At 50.4% G+C, this 21,218-nt stretch overlaps 1 long non-coding RNA gene across 1 annotated transcript; it reads right to left on the bottom strand.

Annotated features, from left to right (window-relative positions):
• Window positions 1–6,146: 6,146 nt before the first annotated feature.
• LOC121141523 lies at window positions 6,147–9,126 on the bottom strand. The gene is made up of 2 exons (XR_005878452.1): window positions 8,308–9,126; window positions 6,147–6,933 (listed from the first exon to the last, which is right to left on the bottom strand). It is a non-coding gene; the product is annotated as an uncharacterized LOC121141523 (long non-coding RNA).
• Between the last annotated feature and the right edge of the window lie 12,092 nt (window positions 9,127–21,218).

Below are 21,218 nucleotides of genomic sequence, written 5' to 3'. Positions count from 1 at the left end.
AGTAGACTTTATCTTGTTTGGAACTGAAAATCAAAAGGGCTAATTCTGGGACAGTCTTTCTGGAGAATTTGACATTAGGAAAGGATTTAAAGTAGCTATAACTAGCCAGGCCTGGTCTACATAGTGAGTCTCAGGCCATCCAAGGCTACAGAGTGAGACCCTGTCTCAATAAAACAAATTTAGAGATCCACCTGCCTCTGCCTCCAGGATACATATAACTATGTGTAGATGTGTGCATCTGCGTGCAGGCGCCCTCAGAAGCCAGAGGTTCTGTTTTTTGAGGCAGGCTTTCTCCGTGTATCCCTAGCCACCCTGGAACTCACTCTCTAGATCAGGCTCTGCCTCCCAAGTGCTGGGATTAAAGTCACCATGTCCAGCTCAATGTATAACACAGACGAACAATGGCCCAACCAAACCACTCTTAGTGTTATTTCTGCATGCAGTCTCAGGTTGTCAAAAGACTCAAGCATATAGCCTTCTGCTGCTGGGTCAGGGACAGCAGTTCCTGGAGACAAAATCTGAATTGTATATATCAACCCTCTCCTGTTTCGGGATGATGTCATCTTCTTCAGTTCAGAACTGCATTTAGTCTATTTAAAGACAGATTGATTCTGGAACTTCTGGCAGCAAAGAGTTCCTTTCCCAGCCTCCTGATATTGACAATTCTACATCTTTTGGTTTTCAGCCATCTCTGTGATCAGGTTTCAGGTAATTGAGGGCTTTCTAAGCAAAGAAATAAATTACATTGTATCCAGCCACCAGCAAGTGTGGAGGGTGGTGGGACAGGCTGCAGAGACTGCCCCAGCTCTTGAGGTCACAACTGCCCCAGACAGCCCAAAAGACAGGCACATCAGGACTCCACAGAAACCCCTAGAGAGCGTCAGACCTTTGTGTGGAAGAAAGCACATTCAGTAAGCAAAGGAAGTAAGCTTTGGTGAACACTCGGGCAGCCTCTGCTTTAATTTAGTCTCATTTGCATTCAGGGAATGAGGCTGTTTGATCATAACCCCGGGTGCATCCCTCCTCCTCCTCCTCCTCCTCTTTTTGTTTGTTTGGTTTTTGTTTTCAAGACAAGATCTCTTTATATAGTTCTGCCTAGCTTGGAACTCACTACATAAGCCTGGCTGTTTTCGAATTCACAGAGATCCGCCTGCCTCTGCCTCCCTTGATGAGGGATACTGAGCCACACCAAGTATACCAGGAAGGGAAGTCATATGATACTTTATTAGAGAGAGAGAAGTCACTTACATGAGAAGCTAAGGTCAGCACTTTGCTGGTCTCTGACCTCAGCCACAACCCCAAGAGAGAGCGTGACCCCTCCTTCCTTGACCTTTATCTCTGTCTTCCCCCAAAACCGGCATGGTCAGTACTGTGGGTACGTGAGATCTCTACCTACTCTCCCTAGTGCTGGAATTACAGGCATGTACTACCACACCTGGTTTTATACCAGACTGGGGATTAAACCCAAGACTTTGTGCTTGACAGGCAAATGCTCTTCCAACTGAGTTACATCCCTATATATGTACATGCCTTGGTTTTTTTTTTGTTGTTGTTGTTGTTTTTTTTTTTTTTTTTTGGTTTTTCTTTTCTTTTTTTTTTTTTTTTTTTGTTTTGTTTTGTTTTTTGAGACAGGGTTTCTCTGTAGCTTTGGAGGCTGTCCTGGAACTCACTTTGTAGACCAGGCTGGCCTCGAACTCACAGAGATCCGCCTGCCTCTGCCTCCCGAGTGCTGGGATTAAAGGTGTGCGCCACCAACGCCCAGCTGTTGTTATGTTTTAAATTCTTATTTTTTGTGTATATAAATGTTTTGCCTGCATGTATACCTGTGCACCAGTGTGTGTGTGTGTGTGTGTGTGTGTGTGTGTGTGTGTGTATGTGTGTGTGTGTGTGTGTGTGCAGTGCCCAAAGAGACCAGAAGAAGGTATCAGATTGCCTGGAACTGGAGTTACAGACAGTTGTGAGCTGCCACATGGGTGCTGGGAATCAAACACCTGTCCTCTGCGCATGCAGCCAGTGCTCTCAGCTGCTGAGCCATCTCTCCAGCCCCATGTCTTATTTTTCACTTAGAGTATACTCTGGCTCTCTTCCTCCAAGACTTACATTCTTATTTGTTGTTTAATTTAGGCTAATAATAAGACATCTATGAAGATACACTATCGCCATCACATTAGGAAAAGATTTCCAAAACACACACACATACACACACACTTCTAGATGCTGGGGTGGGGGTGGGGACACACCAGGCAGATCTCTGTGAGTTCAGGGTCACTAGTTTACACACCTAGTTCTGAGACAGACAATGCTACACAAAGAAACCGTCTCAAAACAAACAAACAAAAAACCTCAAATGAAGCATCTACCATACTAGCTGTGGAGGAATGCAAACACTTAGAGTCTTCAGATGCCTGTGAGGGTCTGACCACAGATGAACTCGCAGTGGCTTTCTCTACCAGGGTATGGATTGTGGCTCCCTTTGGGTGCCTTAAACCTACGTGTGGCTTTATCTTTACCACCTAAAGATTCTCTGGACCCTCATTTGTGCCTGTCCTCGGCTGTCACTGCCTGCCCCGGGTTTCTGAGGGACGTAATTTGTAAACATGGATGTATGCTGTGCATCCGTGGCGCGCCTCACTGCTCTTCTCTTCCCGTCAGACACCTTTGAGCAAAGGGAAGGAGCTACTGCAGCCGGCATCAGAAACCGGTGGTAACAGGCAACGTGCGGTTACCCAGTACATAACAAATAAGCCGTGAGCTGGGCGTTGGTGGCGCACGCCTTTAATCCCAGCACTCGGGAGGCAGAGGCAGGTGGATCTCTGTGAGTTCGAGACCAGCCTGGACTACCAAGCAAGTTCCAGGACAGCCTTCAAAGCCACAGAGAAACCCTGTCTCGAAAAACCAAAAAAAAAAAAAAAAAACCAAAAACAAAAACAAAAAAACAAGCTGTGCACATGGTCCAAATGAACACAAGGGCACATCGTACACATCTATCCAAAATCCATCCCAGAACTTGGCTGAGGCAGCGGGATCTCCTACTCATCTCTCTTCTTTAATGTGGCAAAACAAAGGAATGGCCTGTGTGGATGTCTCCAGCCCAGATAGGGACACTTAGCCTCTCTTTCTGGGCCCTTCTATGTGTTCTTTTCTTTTTTTAAAGATTCATTTATTATGTATACAATATTCTGTCTGCATGTATGCCTGCATGCCAGAAGAGGGCACCAGATCCCATCACAGATGGTTGTGAGCCACCATGTGGGTGCTGGGAATAGAACTCAGGACCTCTGGAAGAGTAGTCAATGCTCTTAACCTCTGAGCCAGCTCTCAAGCACAGCTAGTGGTGTTCTTACTTCCTCCGTGAGGGAGTGAAGGCTCAGCATTTAGTGATTGGTCCAGACCCATCTTGGGATGAAGTGTTAGAAGCAGATCCAATTCCACTCCAGAGCATTGCAAAAGGAGCTCAGAGCTGGGTGTGATGGCTCCCATCTGTTTCCCAGCACTCAAGAGAGTGAGGCAGGAGGATTGTCTCAAGTTCTAGGCCAGCCAAGGCTACAGAGTACAACTCTGTCTCAAAAAAATAAGTGAAAATAAAAACAAAGAAGTCCAGAGGCGTGTTCAAGGCCATCTGTAAATGTTATAAGTATTCAAGGCCATTAAAGTTAAGTGGCAGCCGGGCATTGGTGGCGCACACCTTTAATCCCAGCACTCGGGAGGCAGAGGCAGGCAGATCTCTGTGAGTTCGAGACCAGCCTGGACTACCAAGTGAGTTCTAGGACAGCCTCCAAAGCCACAGAGAAACCCTGTCTCGAAAAACCAAAAAAAAAAAAAAAAAAAAAAAAAAAAAAAGTTAAGTGGCAAGAAAAGACTCATTTAAAGTAAAACCAAGATGCATATAACTAGGCACAATGTGACATGGGCCTGAAGTCCCAGTTACTCAGGAGGCTAAGGCAGGAGGACTGTTTCAGCCCAGAAGTTCATGGCCAACCTGAGCATCATAGTACAATCCCGTGTGTGTGTGTGTGTGTGTGTGTGTGTGTGTGTGTGTGTGTGTATGTGTGTGTGTGTGTGTAGGAAACGGTCAGGCCCCTGACTAGAAGGATGGAAATGGTGCTGCCAGCATGGCTTTTTGGTGTTCATGTACATGCTTGTGGTGAGCCATCTTCCTCACAGGGGCCCTTAGAGTGTAGTCACCAAGTAACCAAATCAAAATGGGAGGATCTGTGCCCAGTCCATCCCATCCTGGCCTGGCTGTATGTAGGCTGGGATGTGCCTTCCTGGGGTTGAAGCGGAGTCTCCAGGCACTATGCTCTCTCCCATGCATCCCCAGGGAGTCTCCCCTCAGGTCTCCAAGGGCTCTCAAAGCAACAGGTCCCCATCATGCTCCAGCCTCAAGTCTCCTATGTCATTTTGGGGAAGACACCGTGGAGGAGGCACTTGGAGCAGCAGCACCCTCCTGACCGTTTCCCACTCCTGGGGAGTTAGGGTCCTGCCTGTGGATGGTCCTGCTAACTCCCCAGATTCCCATGGAGGAGAGCTTGGTGGCTTTGACTAGGAACATCCCCTTTTAGAGGCATGGTGCTCCTGGAGGCATCCGACAGCTGGACGACAGAAGTGCTTTTAATTACTCTGCTGCTCCTCAGGGTGGAAGGGTGTGGGAAGGTGGGGTAGTAGGTAGCCCAAGTGTGGGTCGTGGTTGGTGCATTAGGCAAGGACCTGGAACATTTTAATTAGTGTAGCTGCTCTCCAGATAACTCAATGGTTGTTCTGGTCTGTCTTAAAAGTAAGGAAGCAATCCTGAAACTGGTGGCCACTCTTTATTTTGTTTATTCTGTGCTAGGAATCTCCTACTTAATACACGTGTAGTTATGGCCTGTTGGACAAATGAGGAAGAGGTGTGTAAACCCCACATAGTCTCCAGCACTGAGGCCAATCACATTCCAGGCCAGTTTGGTCTGTCAGTTTTGTGTCCTCACCCTAAAAAGATTTGTTTGCTGTGGGGTTAAGTTTACCCTAGAGCAGTTGTCTAGAATAACTGACAGTGAGAGATTTTAGACCCTGCTCCTCTCGGAACCAGGTTTCCCTGATCTGTTTTAGGGGCTTGGTCCAGGTAACTCCTGGGTGTGTCAAGATCTTCCAGGAACCCAAGGGTTTGCAGAATTTCCTGGCCTGGCCTGAGGAGACTCCATGTCACTGGCATGTCAGCCCTCCCTGACTTGACCTGAGTGCCCGCTGGGACTCCCACCCGAAGACACACCTACACCTGCGTGAATCAGGCCTTTTCCACAGACAGCACCATAGTTATAGTTTACAGTTCCTGGTGAATCGCTGAAGCAACTGAGTCCAACATGGAGTTACATTTGTCACTATACAAGAGCATGAGACCAGCTTCCCACGGGATAGAGTCATTTAGTGACCTGTTGTCACTAAATGCAGAGGTGACATTTAGCCACAAGATGGCAGACAAGGCTGGTATGGTCTAGCAGGCCAGGCTAGGGGGCCAGGTTTAGCTCTAGTCAGGAGAGAGTTTGTACTGGGTACATGGGGGAAGCCTTGCCCATAGCCCTGTGTCTCTTCTGAAGACATGATGTCACACATGCAGCCGCTGTCCTTCAGGTCTTTGTGTAGCCAGACGTAGGTCTCCCGCTCCGAAGGGCAGCTGATGGTTCTCTATGACGACCCGGGTCAGTCGACAACCCACCCAGGCTGGTGTTTCCCGTCCATTCAGTTACATGTGTTCACTGTCCGTAGCTCTGCACCACCCTTTCTCCCTGCTGTGGTTCGTTTACAGTGCTGAAGCATTCACTGTGGCCTGGGCCAGGGGCTCCGGGTTGTCCTGGCCCAGATAAAACGTGCAAATGCGCCTGCCCTGCTGGCCAGGAACAGCTCTTGGCCTGGGAATGCACCTACAGATTGCACGGGTGGGGGAGGGGTGCTGTAGCTCCCCATCACTGCCATCTTCCAAATGCTTCTTTGGCTTTTCCTTCTTTTCTGGGATTAGAACCACATATACCCTATAAAGAGGCCAGGCTTTGGCTGGGCGTGTGGCTCAGTGGTGGAGTGCTTGCCTAGCGGGCACATAGGGCCCAGGTTCAATAGGTAGCACAAAAAATTAAATGGCTAAGTAAATAAGAATAAAAGAGAGCCCAGGCTCATTTAAGGCCACAGTGTCTTTATCTATCTTAATGGAGGAAGAATTCAATCTTCAGATCTCCGTGTTGTCCAGAGCAGAACTTAACAACCTCAAGCCCCATCCAGACCCACTGAGGCTCTGCTAAACACTGCCCTTCCACGGACCTAGTCTTGAAGCTTGAGTGCGTGTGTGTGGTGGGGTGGGGGACTTGCTTCTGTTTAATAGGCTTATATTCAAGATTTTAAAAGATGCACAATAGAAAGTTTCCACTCCCAACTCCTGCCCCCTAGCCATTGGACTGTCCCTGCTAGAAGTATGGCAGATTGTCAGGTGTCCTAGGACTTTATGCACAAACAACCAAACATGTCAGATTCTCCCCCTCCCAGCTAAGGTTTTAGCTCACTTGCTTATCACACACTAAACCCTAAGTTTGAACCCCAAAACAAACGAACAAACAAAAATCCCTTTATTGAAATACATGGTATTTTCCTTTGCTTTAACATAATCATTTTGGAATGAGTTTTGGATATTATCTGTACTCCCTAGCTCTTTTAAGATTTTATTTTTGTTTAATGATGTGTCTGCGTATAGGTATGTGCACCAGAGTGTAGCCCCTGGAGCTGGAGTTACAGGCAGTTGTGAGCCGAATCTGCAAGAGTAGTGCACACTTCTCCCCAGCCCCCTTCCCCATTTAGTTTTGAATATCAGCTTAAATTGACCTTGATTTTAATATTGACTTTGACTTACAAAAGCGGATGTCCAGTGTCTTCGCCCTGGTCCTAGAAAGTGGTCCGGGATGGCAGCAGCATCTAGAAAATAAAGAAGCTGTCGCGAGCACCCGCTCTGTGGGGCTCGCTGTCGTTAGCTTCATTAGGGTCGCTCTCTTCACAGCAGCACAGCTCCGCCCCCCCCCGCCCCGCCCCCGGAATCTCAAAGCTCTAGCTTTGTACCACTCTGCTCACACTCTATAGAGTGAGCCTCCATCAGCATCCATAGAGGCCCTGCCCAGGGTCCACTCCAGCTCCCAGCCTGAGACTGAGCTTCTCAGCCCTCCCAACAGCAGGAGGCAAAGTGAGGCCCTCTTGCAGCAACTCACCCTACCACGCCCACCTCCCTGACCCCCACAGTTCCCTCACATCCTTAACCTATTTTCCCGTTCCCTTTAGGGAACGTGTCCAGGAACAGAGTCAAGAACACAGAAAGGTCAGTGTGGTAGCTTTCCCTCATCTAATTGCGATCCCTCCCTCTATAAACACTTCCCCACGGCTCCCTCTGAGGCAGCATCTGCTCACTTTTCTGTGACAGGAAGCAAGTCCAGCTTGTGTTGCCCCCCTCATGTTTCCAAGGCTCAAGCCTTGGATCCCTGGGGAGACAGAAGTGCATCCAAGTGCTGCTAGGCCCCGGCTGCCCGTCAAGAGCCAGGACCCTATGCAGGAGCCTTGGCTCCCGCATCTCCTGGCTGCTCCACCCTGAAGTCCAGCATCCTTTCCCTTCTCATTCAGCAGCAGTTTGGGGTGGGCAGTTTGACAGCTGCCTACCGTTTTCAGAAATGCCAAACTCTCTGAAACTGACAAACAGGCAGATTGATGGACTCTGTCTCCCGGTTCCTCTTGGACAGCGGGAGCTTTCTCCCGAAGCCGCTCTTTAAGTGGCATTTATCCGTGAACAAGCAGGAGCTAAGAAAAGTTGCTTGGCACTTACTTCCTCATGCTCTAAACTCAAGGAATTCTATGGGGGACTTGATTTTAATCACTGTCTTAGTTAATTAGAGAGACAAGAAATTATCCCCTGAAAGTAATTAATGGCGCGGTTAACTGCGGAGAAAAGGCTGCCTTTTGCTTGGGTGCCGGGATGGCCCTCAGTGGGGCTGGGACTGTGGGTCGCCAGCTTCCTTGGGAGATGCGTGGCTGTTGGTTCTGGCTTCCAGCCTGCAGCTTCGGCCTCAGCAGCACTCCTGGCCCGAGAGCTTCTGCAAACTGAAAACACCTAACTGGTAGGAGTGAGTCTCGGGGTTTACTGATCCCTAGTTTGTCTCTGTGGACCCCTTGGCTCGCATTATCAGGAAGCCGTGGTGTCCGTCACCACCCTCCCCCCTCATCCCCCCACTAGGATCACAAACCCTGTTCCTGGTCTTGTTTGCTGTGTAGCCCTGACTGACTTCAGAAGTGTCATGGTTCTCCTACCTGGATGCCTCAGAGCTGGGTTTCAGTGCTGACACCACACCTGTCACCACACTTTCTTCGTCCTTTGTCTTCTCTGCTTTTTCCCCACAAAACAGTCTTTGTGGAGACTTCTGCCTGGACAATGCTCTCAGGTCCTTCAGGATTCCAAGGCCTCAGAACAACATGACACATTGTAGGACTTCAACCTTGTTTTTACTAGGAACAGTCAGGACCTGGTTACTCCATCAGCCAGTTTTCTAACAGAGATGGCATCCTTGCGGGTTGGCAGCCTGAGAACCCCACACAAGTCCTGTGTCCTACTGAGGGAGGGCATGTCTAGGGCTGTAGGACAACCCTGCCCCTCAGTAATGTGACTCTGTCTTCCTGGGCCAGTGGCTGAGGAACCGGGAAGAGTGCTTTGCCTCTGCCAAATGGAACGGCATGGGCTCTTAAGCTTTGGCAGGGGATCGCCTCTCGGAGGACTTCCGGTGTGTGTGGTGCAGCCTGCTCTGGGACAGATGGGAAGCTAATGTGTGCATTCTTCCCTTTACAGTAGCCAGACTGAAGGCACCATTCCTCAAAGACGAAAGTGAGACCTGGTGAGTGCGACCTCCCTGCCCTCTGCTGGTCCCCGCAGGAAGGAGGGGAAGGTACACATGGGACCCTGGCTGACATGGAACACGCACCTTGGTGTTCCTAGGAAGGCACGCTTTCCCACTGTCAGAAGACTCACACAGGCCAGGGAGACTCTGAGGGTGACATTCGGTCCTCGAGATTGAGTCAGAGGTTAATGAGCCTGAGTGAGTTACCGCCACTTTTTTTTTTTTTTTTTTTTTTTTGGTTTTTTCAAGACAGGGTTTCTCTGTGGCTTTGGAGGCTGTCCTAGAACTCGCTTGGTAGTCCAGGCTGGTCTCCAATTTACAGAGATCCACCTGCCTCTGCCTCCCGAGTGCTGGGATTAAAGGCGTGTGCCACCAACGCCCGGCTTACCGCCACTTAATACTCTGTTTTCATGGGCCTGTGATGTCCCACGCAGGTTCATTGTTGCTGCAGCGTCCTGTCAGGATACCCCCTGGCTGAAGGGGTAGGACGTGGCACTGGGGATTCCCCTTCTACTTGATGAAGCCTTGCTAGGTGAAAACATGAGAGTCCATCCTTGTCCTAATACAGAAAACGGACGTCAGAAAAAGCAAGGGATATGTGTACGGTCACTCTCCTAGCCAACTGTAGGGCAAGGATCAGAGTCAGTAAAACTCCACTCTCTCCTCTCTGCCCTCAGTGGCCCCTCTTACCAAGAGCAGGACGGCTACGCTGATTGGTGATATTAACCTGATAAGCCCTTAGTAGCCATATTGCTTATTGAGTCTTCAGAAAGTTCTAGATCAAAATTCTGTACAAATTTATACTTTTTTTTAGTTTACTGGAGGAACTAAGTCTATCTTACCTGGGACAAGAATTTTCTGTGCCCTTTAGTCTTGGGGGGGCAGCTAATGACAGGGAGGGTACTCAGATACCCCCTTTCCAGTGAGATTAATTGATCGAGTGTCCTTCAGTCCCCATCTCATTCACAACCGTGGACACAGGCAGCTGGTACTCAGGCTAGAGCTGAGAGCGTAGGCACACAGGTAGCATTTCTGACAGAGAGGAGGCATGACTGGCATGCCCTTGGATCGCAGGCCAGAGAGGAGACTGGGGGCAGCTCTGAGTTTCCTTAGGATTCTTTTCATGTGCTATTCCGAAGGATGAGGTCGTCAAAGCTCATTGGCCTGACTAACTTCAAGTCTGCAGCCTCCACAGGAGAGACAAAATGTCACTCAGAAAGAAGACAGCGGGGCGCTAGAGCTGTGGGTACCCTTGCTCCTTGAAGGTCCAAGAAGACTCATTTCTTAATTCCCTCCTGAAGCCACAGACTTCCATCTTACCCACAGGAGCCCATGAGACTACACTCTGCCCCTCCAGAGCACGGGCTGGTATAACCAAATGGTGTCCCTGGCATTGACATCAGTCGGCAGGCTTTGCCAAACACACACAAATCATCTCTGACCCTAGAATTTTCTTGAATGCTTGCAACTTAAGGCAAACTGCCAGAACCACTCGGTGCAGGTCTAGAACCCTCGCCAGACCTCTCCTCTCTACTCAGAACACCAGCCCTAATGGGGTGTGGCAGTATATATTTATAATCCCCATCCTTGGGAGGTGGGAGCAAGAAGATCAGGTGTTTGGGGTCAATCTCAGACACAGTGAATTCAAGGCCAACCTGGGCTTCAGGGAGACTGTCTCAAAAAAATTTTAGCGCTTACCTACTATTAAAATTTTTTTTTTTTTTTGGTTTTTCGAGACAGGGTTTCTCTGTGGCTTTGGAGGCTGTCCTGGAACTCGCTCGGTAGACCAGGCTGGCCTCGAACTCACAGTGATCCGCCTGCCTCTGCCTCCCGAGTGCTGGGATTAAAGGCGTGCGCCACCAACGCCCGGCTGACTATTAAATATTTGATTCCAAGGACCAAGGTAGTTTAAATAAATAAATAAATAAAGGGAGCAGAGGAGATGGCTCAGTGGCAAGAACAGTTTCTGGACGAGCGTGAGGACCTGAGCCTGAATCCCTGGCACCCGTAAGAAGAGCCTGGCACGGCCGTGCACACACGGAACCCCAGCCCTGTGGGGATGGAAACGAGAGGATCACTGGGGTGTTCTGAACACAGAGTAAATAAATAAACCTTTTTAAAAATTAGGTCAAATAAACGCAGGCTTCTGGACTCTTGTCCATCCTGCAGAATCGGGACCTTCAATGATAAGAGTCAAGCATGATGGTGCACACCTTTAATCTTAGCAAAGGCTGGAAAATAAAGAATTCAAGGCTAACCTGAGCTACAAGGTTATATATCTCAAAAAGCAAAGGGCTAAGCCGGTTGGTGGTGGTGGATGCCTTTAATCCCAGCACTGGGAGGCAGAGGCGGGCGGACCTCTGTGAGTTCGAGGCCAGCCTGGTCTACAGAGCAAGTTCCAGGACAGCCTCCAAAACAATTCAGAAAAACCTCTGTCTCGAAAAAAAAAAAAGACAAAAAACGAAACAAACAAACAAAAAAACCCAAAAAAAATCCAAGGGTTGAGGACTGGTGTAAAAGCCTCCGATTTGATTCCCACATCATGGACACTCACACACATGCAAAGAATCTCTGATATTAGAACCCCAAAGACAGAGTCTCAAAAGCTCAGGGGTGATTTCAATTCACACCCAAGCTTGACCTTCTGAGCTGAAAAATGAGGACTGACTAAGGACTGTGGGGGTGGGTTGGTTGCTGTATTGTATGACCATGGTGATATATGTGTTTGTCAGTGCCCCTGCTCTGCAGATCCTGAGAATCTGAACTTTCCCTGACCACGTGAAGAAGGAGTTCAGCTCACGTGATGATTAGACATCCTTCTGGACCCTTTCTTTAGTTCACACTCTGTGTGTGTCTGTGTCTGTCTCTCTGACTCTGTCTTTCTCCACAGTGTGTGTGTGTGTGTGTGTGTGTGTGTCTCTCTCTCTCACACACACACACACACACACACACACACACACACACACACACACACACACACACACACACACACACAGAGTCTCTGTGTAACCCAGGCTGGCCCTGACCTCACTGCCCTTGGAACTCGGCTTTCCTAGTGTTGGGGTTACAGGACAAGCCTGGCATGTTATCAAATCCTTCCTAACTTCTGAGTCACAGGGTTATTTCATGTGTACAACAGCAGAACAAGGAAGGCTCAGCCAAAGTGCCTGTAAAGCCAAGAAGAGTCCGTGTCAGTCAGCGGATGAAAACTGTGGTCAGGAAACAGTGCCGTGAGGGGGGAGAGACACTGTGGCAGGGGTGAAGGTGTCTCGGGGGCAACAGCTGAGGCTAAGTCCAAATGCTCACACCCTTTCCTAGAAAGCACAAGAGGCACCAGGCAGCAGGAGGTCTGGGTGTGGCAGCAGAGCTAGGCCTGGGATGGCCTTACAGTGGAGCTGAGAAAACGTAAGAGAAAGGTGGGTAACGGAGCAGTGCAGTTTTGGTGTTGGGCTGTGAGGAGCCTAGCAGGGATTGGCTCAAATCAGGGATCTCTGTGTATGGAGCGCCCCACAACATGTGTATATAGGAATTATTGGGAGAAATGGATAATTTTTACATTTTTTAAATAATTAAGCTGGGCATGGTGCACATGTAACCTAGCATTCCTGAAGTAGGAAGATGATGGGCTATTTAGTGGGGCTTTCTCTCCTTCCATAGAGATATGTATGTATACATATATATGACACTATATATATGGCACATATATATATAGCATGCATATATATAGCATGCATATGCATTCAAAATGCAAGAACTATGAAAGGCTTAAAGTAAAAGTCTGTGTTCTGCATCTGTCTTCCGCTTCCCCATGAGAGCACGCACCTCTGACTGACTGTTCCCTGGGACGAGCGCTGCCACGGGTGCCGCTTCCTGCGTTCCCCAATTTATCATTAATAATTCATAACTACTACTGAAAAGCGTCCTTATTCTCCCACACGCACACTGCAGAATATGCCATTCCCTGAATCTGTTCTTTGTTTAGCCAGTTTCTTGCCAGTGGGCACAGATTACCTGCAGCAAGTTCATATTTACAAGAAATGTATCATTGTATAATAAACTCCTGAGGTAGCGAAGCTAAATCAGAGGGCGCCTGCATTCACAATTTTCATCAGTGTGGCCAAATGGCTTTTCACTCACACACATACACACACACTCTTGCACACACACTCACATGCATACACACACACACACACACACACACAATCACTGTTTCCACATCCCCTTGCGAAATACTGTATACTGTTAGACTTTGTTGGCCTCCAGCAATCTGATAAATTAAAACGTGTGTCCATACAGTTCCAATGTTCAGTTTTTCTTATAATGAACCCTGTTAGACTGGTTCTCCTGTTTGCTCATTTGAATTTTCTGTGTGAACCCTCTTCATATCCTCTGCTCATTTTCCTGGGTCATTGATCACTTTCTTCATGGTTTGTAAGTAATCCTCCATGCATTAGGGTGCTAAGCCCCTTTTTATTAACTTGTGAGCATCTTTGGTGACTTCTCTTTTAACTCTGCTATGATTTCTTCCGTGTATACACCTTATACACAGTCGAATTTATCAGCTTTTTGTGTGTTTCTTACAGTTTGTGTTGTACTGAGAAAGTACTTAAAGGGGAATGTTTTGGATTTGCTGAATTTGCTAGGACACCAAACAGCCAAGCCCTTTAGGCAATTTGCAATACAGGACTGAAATCCCAGAGAGAAGCTTGTAAAAGAGATTTGTCCTATTTATTTCATTTGAGGTAGTATCTCACCTTCTAGACCAGACTAGCCTCGAACTCCTGACCTTCCTGCATGGCCTCCCCAGTGCTGGACTTACAGGTGTGAACCACTGTGCCTGGCTTTGAGAGTCCTGAGTTAAAGTGGCAGCTAGGCCGTGCAATGCTGGCGCACACCTTTAACCTCAGCACTCGGAAGGCAGAGGCAAGCAGATCTCTGTGAGTTCAAGGCCAAGACAGCTAGGGCTGGTACACATAGAAACCCTGTCTCGAAAACAAACAAAACCAAAACCACAACAAAAGTGGCAGCTAGAAGAGGCCCAGGCCAGCATGAGGGAAGAGAGATTTGAAGTGGAGGAGGCTGAGGACAGTGCAGGCCCCTCCTGCTCTGGAGAGCTTTCTCCTTCACCTTGCAGGCCAGATGAGTGTAGATACGGGAGGGACTCCTGTCAAGGGGCTCTTGGCGCACTCTCCCCACTCACTGTTACCTGTGGTGTCAGACACGTGAGTGAGAAGAGCCCAGATGAGAGAGTCCGCATGGAGGCCTCTTCTGTTGATCCCCGTGCCACCTGGGATATGCGACATCAAATGTAGGTCGGGCCTGCCCACTATGCCATCCAGGTCTTTCCACTCCCTAGTCTGAGCTCCAGGTCCTATGCAGCAGCCCTCCTTGAGGGCCCCAGCCGTGGCCACTTGTCTCCACTCTGTGCCTCCGCAGAGAACTCAAGGGTGTGGAACCAAGACTGCGGTCAGCTGCATGGTCAGCGGTACCATGCCCAGGAGGAAGAGGGGGTCCTGTGGATGCTGTCGAGAGGGTGGCCATCCCCTTCCCTACTGGGCAACCACTCCCCATGCTGTTCTGAGGGAGCCCAGTTCATCAAGGACAAGCCTTGCCTGCCCATGTCTAATGCCAGAAGTGCTGGGATCTCAGCTTGCCCCACCCCAGCTGTATCTAATGCCCTGTGCCTGCCCCCGGCCAGCATCTTCAGGGTCCCCAGCCCTGGGGCTTTGCCCTAGACGATCATTCATGTACAGAAGAAGTACATCAGATCATCGCCCAGCTCAGCCACAGCTTTGTGCATCAGGCCAGCCTCCGCAGGTAACCAGAACCTGTCACCCCCCTGCCCCCCGAACCCTGAGGTTAAGAGTGTCAGCAGCCAGACTATATGTTTCTTTCTCTCACCTCCCTTCCTTCCTTCTGTCCAGTTCCTCTTAGGGGTGGCTGTTGGCATGGTGGAGAATGAGTCGCTCTGGCTGGCTGAAAATGGGTATACAGAGTCCCTAGGTTCCTCCAAGATGGGTGACCAGCAAGGCCTTTTGCACTTTGCTGAAGTTATCCGCCCCACAAAGGATTGCATAGTGAGAACCTTGGGGCCTTCTGATGGCAGCTGTCCCCTGCTGCCACCAAGGACAGACACTCCCACCTGGGGCTGGGGCTGCTATTGCCTGTATCACGACCTCTGGATTCCGCTTGGACAGCAGGCTCTGCCCTCCTTTCTGCAGCTCCCAGATGGCACAGCCACCGGGAGGAGCAGCCTCTGATCCACTCTGTGACCAACGCTAACCACAGATCTTAGAGCCAAAAGAAACACACAGCCCTGGCTGCCCTGGAGTGGCAAACTCAGACAAAGCCCTCCACCTTCAACATGCAAAACCCCAGCAGAAGTGGCACCAAGCTCCCTTGCCCTCAGCCCTGTCCTCAGGCCACTTCCTCGTCCTCAGGCTAACCCAGCAAGCTCCCTTATTAGGGAGGCCTTCATCTTACAGGAGGTTTGTCTGTCCCTATAGGCTGTCAGGCTGTGGGGTTCCCTGGCTGTCTTGAGTCTCCACCCCTTAGCCAGCCTTCCTGTCTTAGGGTAGCATCTCCTAGGTGAAGAAGCAAAGTGCCAGCCAGACTCCAGGTATCCCAGAACAGAATGGGGCAGTGGACAGCATAAAGGCACCAGCTGAACCTGCAAAGGCCTGATGAGGAGCCAGGACCAGAAGCAAGTTATCAGGATCCAGGGGGACCAGTCGGTGTGCTTGTGCCTGCCCTCAAGGTACCTTCTGACCAGCTCTGCTCTTACGGATCCAGACCTGGCACTCGCTGGCCACCAGCGCAAGATTCAGTTCCCTGGCAGCTGTGCTGAGAAGCAGCCAGGGACCATCTGGCCAAACACCTCATCTTTTGTCTCAAGAGCCTCTAGTCTCTGCAGTGCCAAGACAAATGGTAGCAGGCATGGTTTCTCCTTTCCTCTCCCACATTCTGAGTCAAGACCCGTACCTAGCCTCCTCTTGCCCTTTGCCACCCACAGAACTGCCTCCCCTTTCCAAACCCACTCTCTGGCAGCCCTTGGATAGACCAGCAAAGTTTTGAACCATCCAGTGCCCCGAGCCTGTGGGAAGATGGCCCCTGGAATCCGAGGATTCTGAGTGTGCAGCCCCTGGCACGCTTCCCCAGCAGACTGACCAGCTCCCAGCTGCTGCCTCACAGCCTCAGGCCAGCTGTCAGACCACTCTACCCAACCGCGGGTGGGCCCACTGATCACCAGCCCCCTTGCTCTCCCCTATGCTCTAACCCACTCCCAGTCCTATAGGATCCCATTGTTCCCTGTTGCTTTGGGACCCCTTGCCTCTCCAAGTGTCTTGTCTCCCTGTCTCCCAGGCCCAGCCCCTGCTCAGGGCTGGCAGAATGCTGCCCCGATGAACCCCAGAGACAGCTTCTAACTGCAGATCCAGGCATGTGCTTGTGCTGCCTGTTGACCAGGGCTGGCTGGGACAACAGGAGGACCAGAGCCCAAGACTAGCCCAAAAGAGGCAGGAGTCCCAGACCTTAGGGTGCAAGTAAGCGACTGTAGTTCTCAGCTCTGTAGTACCAAAACCCTGCCAAACTAAAGGGTTCTGGACTGGGAATGCCCTCTGCCTCCATCCACGAACGAGACCAGACGGAACTCTGCAGCAGGCTTGTCCAGCCACAACCAGCTGCCCACAGAGACAAGGTTGGCATGAGAGGGACCACAAGGAAGCTGGAGCCGTGGCCCAGCTTCCTGCCATCACCACTCCACCCCACCCCCACCCAACACTCGCCTCCTTTCAGAGCCAAGGGTTAGTTGGTGCTGCCCACCCCCACGGCAGCCTCCTTTCCCCCAAGCATGCGGTCTCTCCTGCTTTCTGAAATGGCTGTTTGTGCCCCCTCCCCCACGCCCCACGCTCCCACAGATCCTCGGGAACATATGAAGCAGAGGAGGGGCCTGGGCTGCGGTGCTGCCAGGACCCCTCCCCCATGCACTTAGCTGGAACCCAGCACCGACCTTTCCCCTGAGCCCAGGTTGAGGCTGGAGGCTCTCTGGGGAGCCCCCTCAGCTCTTCCCTGCACCCCAGTTAGTCTGAGCTTTCCCCCAAGAACCTTGCTGTCCCAGGGTCAGTGTCTCACCTGCCAAGTGTGGGTCACCCTCTTCCCTCCCTCCCTCCCCCAGGACCTCCTCCCTCTCCTTACAGCCAAGCCATTAATCTGGAGACAGAAATGGGCTTGCTATCGATTCCTTGGCCACCGTTTTTTATTACAATTTGTGCTATGGTCCTTCTCATCCTCTCTGCCTGTGTGTTTGTCTCTTTAAATGTTGAGGTTGCCAGAAGTCTGGTGCTATTCTGTCTTCTTTTGGAGGAAGAAGGGGGGGCCTCGCTGTGGGTGAGGACCTGAGTTGTTAGTTTGGAAATAGAGCAACTGTGTACATCAAGCCCTGTTTGTCCTTTTTATGCCACTTAAGTTTTACCGTCCTGATTCAGGACATGTCAATAAATTTGTTAATAACTCAGAGCAAAGAGGCCAGGCTAGAGTGCAGTGTGTTGGTCTCCAGTCTGCCCTTTAGTAACCCGACAGGTTAGGGCCCAGCTGAGCGCTGTCCACAGTCAGTGGAGAACAGCATAGGTCCCTGCAAGAGGAGACTGTGTGAATGCCACCACCTCCCACAGCCTGGCCTAGGCCCAAGAGTAGTGGGGGAACCTATCCTACCTTGTCCCCTCTTCCCTGTCCTGTCTGACACTTTTAACTCTGCCGTCCAGTAAGTAGTCACTTGTCCTGGCACTTGGAAGCAGAGGCAGGTGGTTCTCCAAGTTCAAGACTAGCCTGGTCAACACAATGAGTTCCTGTCTCAGAAAGAAAGAGAGAGAGAGAGAGAGAGAGAGAGAGAGAGAGAGAGAGAGAGAGAGAGAGAGAGAGAGAGAGAGAGAGAGAGAGAGAGAGAGAGAGAGAGAAGGAAAGAAAGAGGTACTGGTAAGATGATTTCTAAGTCCTTGTTGGTAGTGAAATACCTTGATCTTATCAAATCTCACCTTTGGCCCTGTCCTACCTAAGGATTCATCCTCAAAGCAAGACCTGGGTCCCCTGGCCTTTCGCTCTTGAGTTGCTCTGTTATTCGCTGCAGCCAGCTAGATTTAAGCCTGACACCCTCACTCCCTTGGTCTTCCTGACCCCCTGCCTCCACCCCCACTCCTCAACCTCTGCCCTGCCTCCTCCAGGTGCTATGCAGCCTGGTGAGGTCCTAGTCTTCTTGCCAGGGTCCATTCAGCCTCTGTGGCTGTCCTTTATTGTTCCCTGGGCTTGATCCTCGTGACCGCACAGGCTGGGCAATCACTGTATGACTGCACTACATCCCCTGCTTTGTCCAGGAGCCCTTATTAGGAAGTTTGCAGCTAAATGGACCTAAGTTCAAGTCCACTCCTTGCCTCATAAGTCAGTAAGTTTTGAAAAATGAAGGTCATGGTAGTTCCTATTCCATCAGGAAATGACAAGCGTCAAACTGCACGTGTGCCAGGTGCTCCGCCCACTGTCTCAAGAGACTGGTGTGAGCGCCCAACAGCTACCTCTCCTTCCACACACGGAGACGGGCTTATTCCCTAGTTTTTCTTGTCCTACAACCTTTATCCTTGTCTGTGGTGTAAATCATGGGTGAACAGCGAAGGCCATAGCTCGGTCCCTACAGTGTTTGCCTAGCAGGCACACAGCCATGGGTTAAAGCCCCAGCACTGTATAATCCGGGAGTGGTGATATGCACCTGTAATCCCAGCCTTCAGAAGGTGGAGGTTTGGGGTCATCCTCAGCTGCATAGCAAGTCTGAGGCCAGCCAACGATATTTGAGAGGAGACTGTCTCAAAAACAACAGAGTGGATGGGGGGCACTTGTCCCCAGAGTGGATGAGGGGGCCACTTGTCCCCAGATCCTCTCGAGGCTAACTCCCCCGTCTCCAGGAAGATCTCTACAGTCCCTCAGAGGCTGGTGTGCCTGGGTCCTGGGACCCCAGGTCCAGCTTCCTTCTCCCTGGGCAACACCTGAGAGTTGCAGAGATTCCTGGAGGGCCGCTGGGATGAGTGACAGCAGGAGTGGGGGGTTTGGGGAGGTCACCCAAAGGAAAAGAGCTGTCTGCCCTGGGCAGAGTCTGAGATGAAGCAAGATGAATCATGCCACATGCGCAGGGAGACCCCTGGGCTCGTAAGCCTTTGGCTTGTGTGTGCTCAACAGGGCCCGAGGAGCTGGCTCCTCCTCACACCTTTATCTCTGGCTCAGTTGATGGGACCTCTTCTGTGTATCAGGCTCTGAATGCAACCAGTTCAGCCACTGTTGCTCCCTCTCTGCAGCCCATGGGTCAGGCTTGGAGGCAGAAGGACCATATATGCAATAAATGAGGGAACCATGTCTAGACCCTCAAAACCTATCTTTTTTTTTTTTTTTTGAGACAGGGTCTCACTATGTAGCTTTGACTGGCCTGGAACTTGTCATATAGTGATCCAACTGACTAAAAGTATCACCAACCCTGGCTCCAATGATATTTTTGTTTGTTTGCTTGTTTGAGACAAGGTCTCACTATATAACTCTGGCTGTCCTTGGACTCACAGTATTTATAAATTAATTAAATCTCAAGGCCTATTCTTATCCACTTCACCAATCACTCTGTCCCCTGGACAGACTGGGGACCAGGCCCGAGTGGCTCTACCAACAGCAGTCCCTGTCAGTCACATGCCCAGGACAACCTCCCTTACCTGAAGTTTCCAGAGAAAGAGCTGGCCCTTCACCCACCCAGCTTGGCCCTTTAGTAGGAAACTGTGAGAGAAGTGGCCTAAGGACAGAAAGAACTACAGGGAGAAGAGAGCTCAGGTCCCCTGGTGTGGGGTTGGGGGGGGTAGAACACCCTCTAATGAGGGTAAATGGGACCTTAAGTGTGGCATACAGACAGAAAAGGCACTGGCCAAGGAGAGCCCTTGGCTGGGCAGAGGCCAAAGCAGCAGGCCATAGCTGTGACTTTGGGGGTAGGGACAGCAACTTCTGTCAGGAGCCTGTCTAATGAGGGAGAGAGTCCCTCTTCTTCTGAAGTTTCCAACAGGACGGCGACTAGGTTGAAGACACAAATAGCTCCTGACCCGTGGGGGTGGGGGGCACGGCAGGAACGCCAAAGCCAGCTTGGCTAGTCAGGCACCTTGTAGCGTTGCTGAGAGGGCTGGAGATGGATGATGGAACCTTGCCTTGGGAAATGAGATGCAGCCGTAGGACAGTCAATGAGATGTAGTCATAGGACAGTCGAGACATTCAGCTGGGTCCATACAGAGCCAGGAACCCAAAAAGATGAGTGAATTGGGGGCCAAGGAGTCATATAATTGAACCCAAACAGGCTTAGGGTGCCACCAGAAACAAAAAGTCACTCAGGGCCAGGAAAGTCTTCCCAAAAGAAGCAAAGATGTCAGAGTCACAGAAACTACAGTGGCTCTGGACCTTAGATTCAGATGCCCTGTGTGGTCCTAGGTGTATGGAGAGACCCCAGATTCCAGTGCCAGGACCCTCTACCGTGAAAAAGCTCCACCTAGCCTGTCTGGAGGCATACCTCATCAGGGCCTGCCAATGAGCCACGGTACCTGACAGTGTGGTGGGGTGGACAGTCACTCTGAGGTCTGTAATTCCAAGTGGCTTAGAAGTTTAGGAATTGGCCAGGTAGTGGTGGCACATGCCTTTAATCCTAGCACTCAGGAGTCTGCCTCCTGGTCTACAAGAGCGAGTTCCAGGCCAGCCCTCAAAGCCACAGAGAAACTGTGTCTGGAAAAAACAAAAAACAAAGCAAACAAACAAACAAACAAACAGAGGTTTAGGAACCAGATGTACCAGTCCCCTCTGAACCTATAGAGGGGGAACAAGTTTGACCAGGGAGGAATGGGCCCATGGTCTGTGATATACAACTCTCATTAGCAGATGGGGACTTAGAGTTCTGTAAATTGGGGATCACAAGGCCGGGCGTTGGTGGCGCCTTTAATCCCAGCACTTGGGAGGCAGAGGCAGGCGGATCTCTGTGAGTTTGAGGCCAGCCTGGTCTACAAGAGCTAGTTCCAGGACAGCCTCCAAAGCCACAGAGAAACCTTGTCTCGAAAAACCAAAAAAAAAAAAATGGGGACCACAAATCTGCCATCCAGGGAAAGTGACTTTCAAGGGAGTACCACATGTTAGGGCCCTCATCCCAGAAGCCCCTTCACCAAAGCATCCTGGAGATTTTCAAGATGCTTCCAGAGTGAAGGAAGAATTCTCTCAGCTTTGCAGAACATCTGGGGCTGGAGTGGCAGGTGGTTGGGGAGGGGGAAGTCACCTAGTTCCCAG

This window comes from Mesocricetus auratus, unplaced genomic scaffold, assembly GCF_017639785.1.
Source record: "Mesocricetus auratus isolate SY011 unplaced genomic scaffold, BCM_Maur_2.0 Super-Scaffold_100007, whole genome shotgun sequence".
Taxonomy (NCBI): domain Eukaryota; kingdom Metazoa; phylum Chordata; class Mammalia; order Rodentia; family Cricetidae; genus Mesocricetus; species Mesocricetus auratus.
This window is presented reverse-complemented; position numbering and strand designations above follow the sequence as displayed.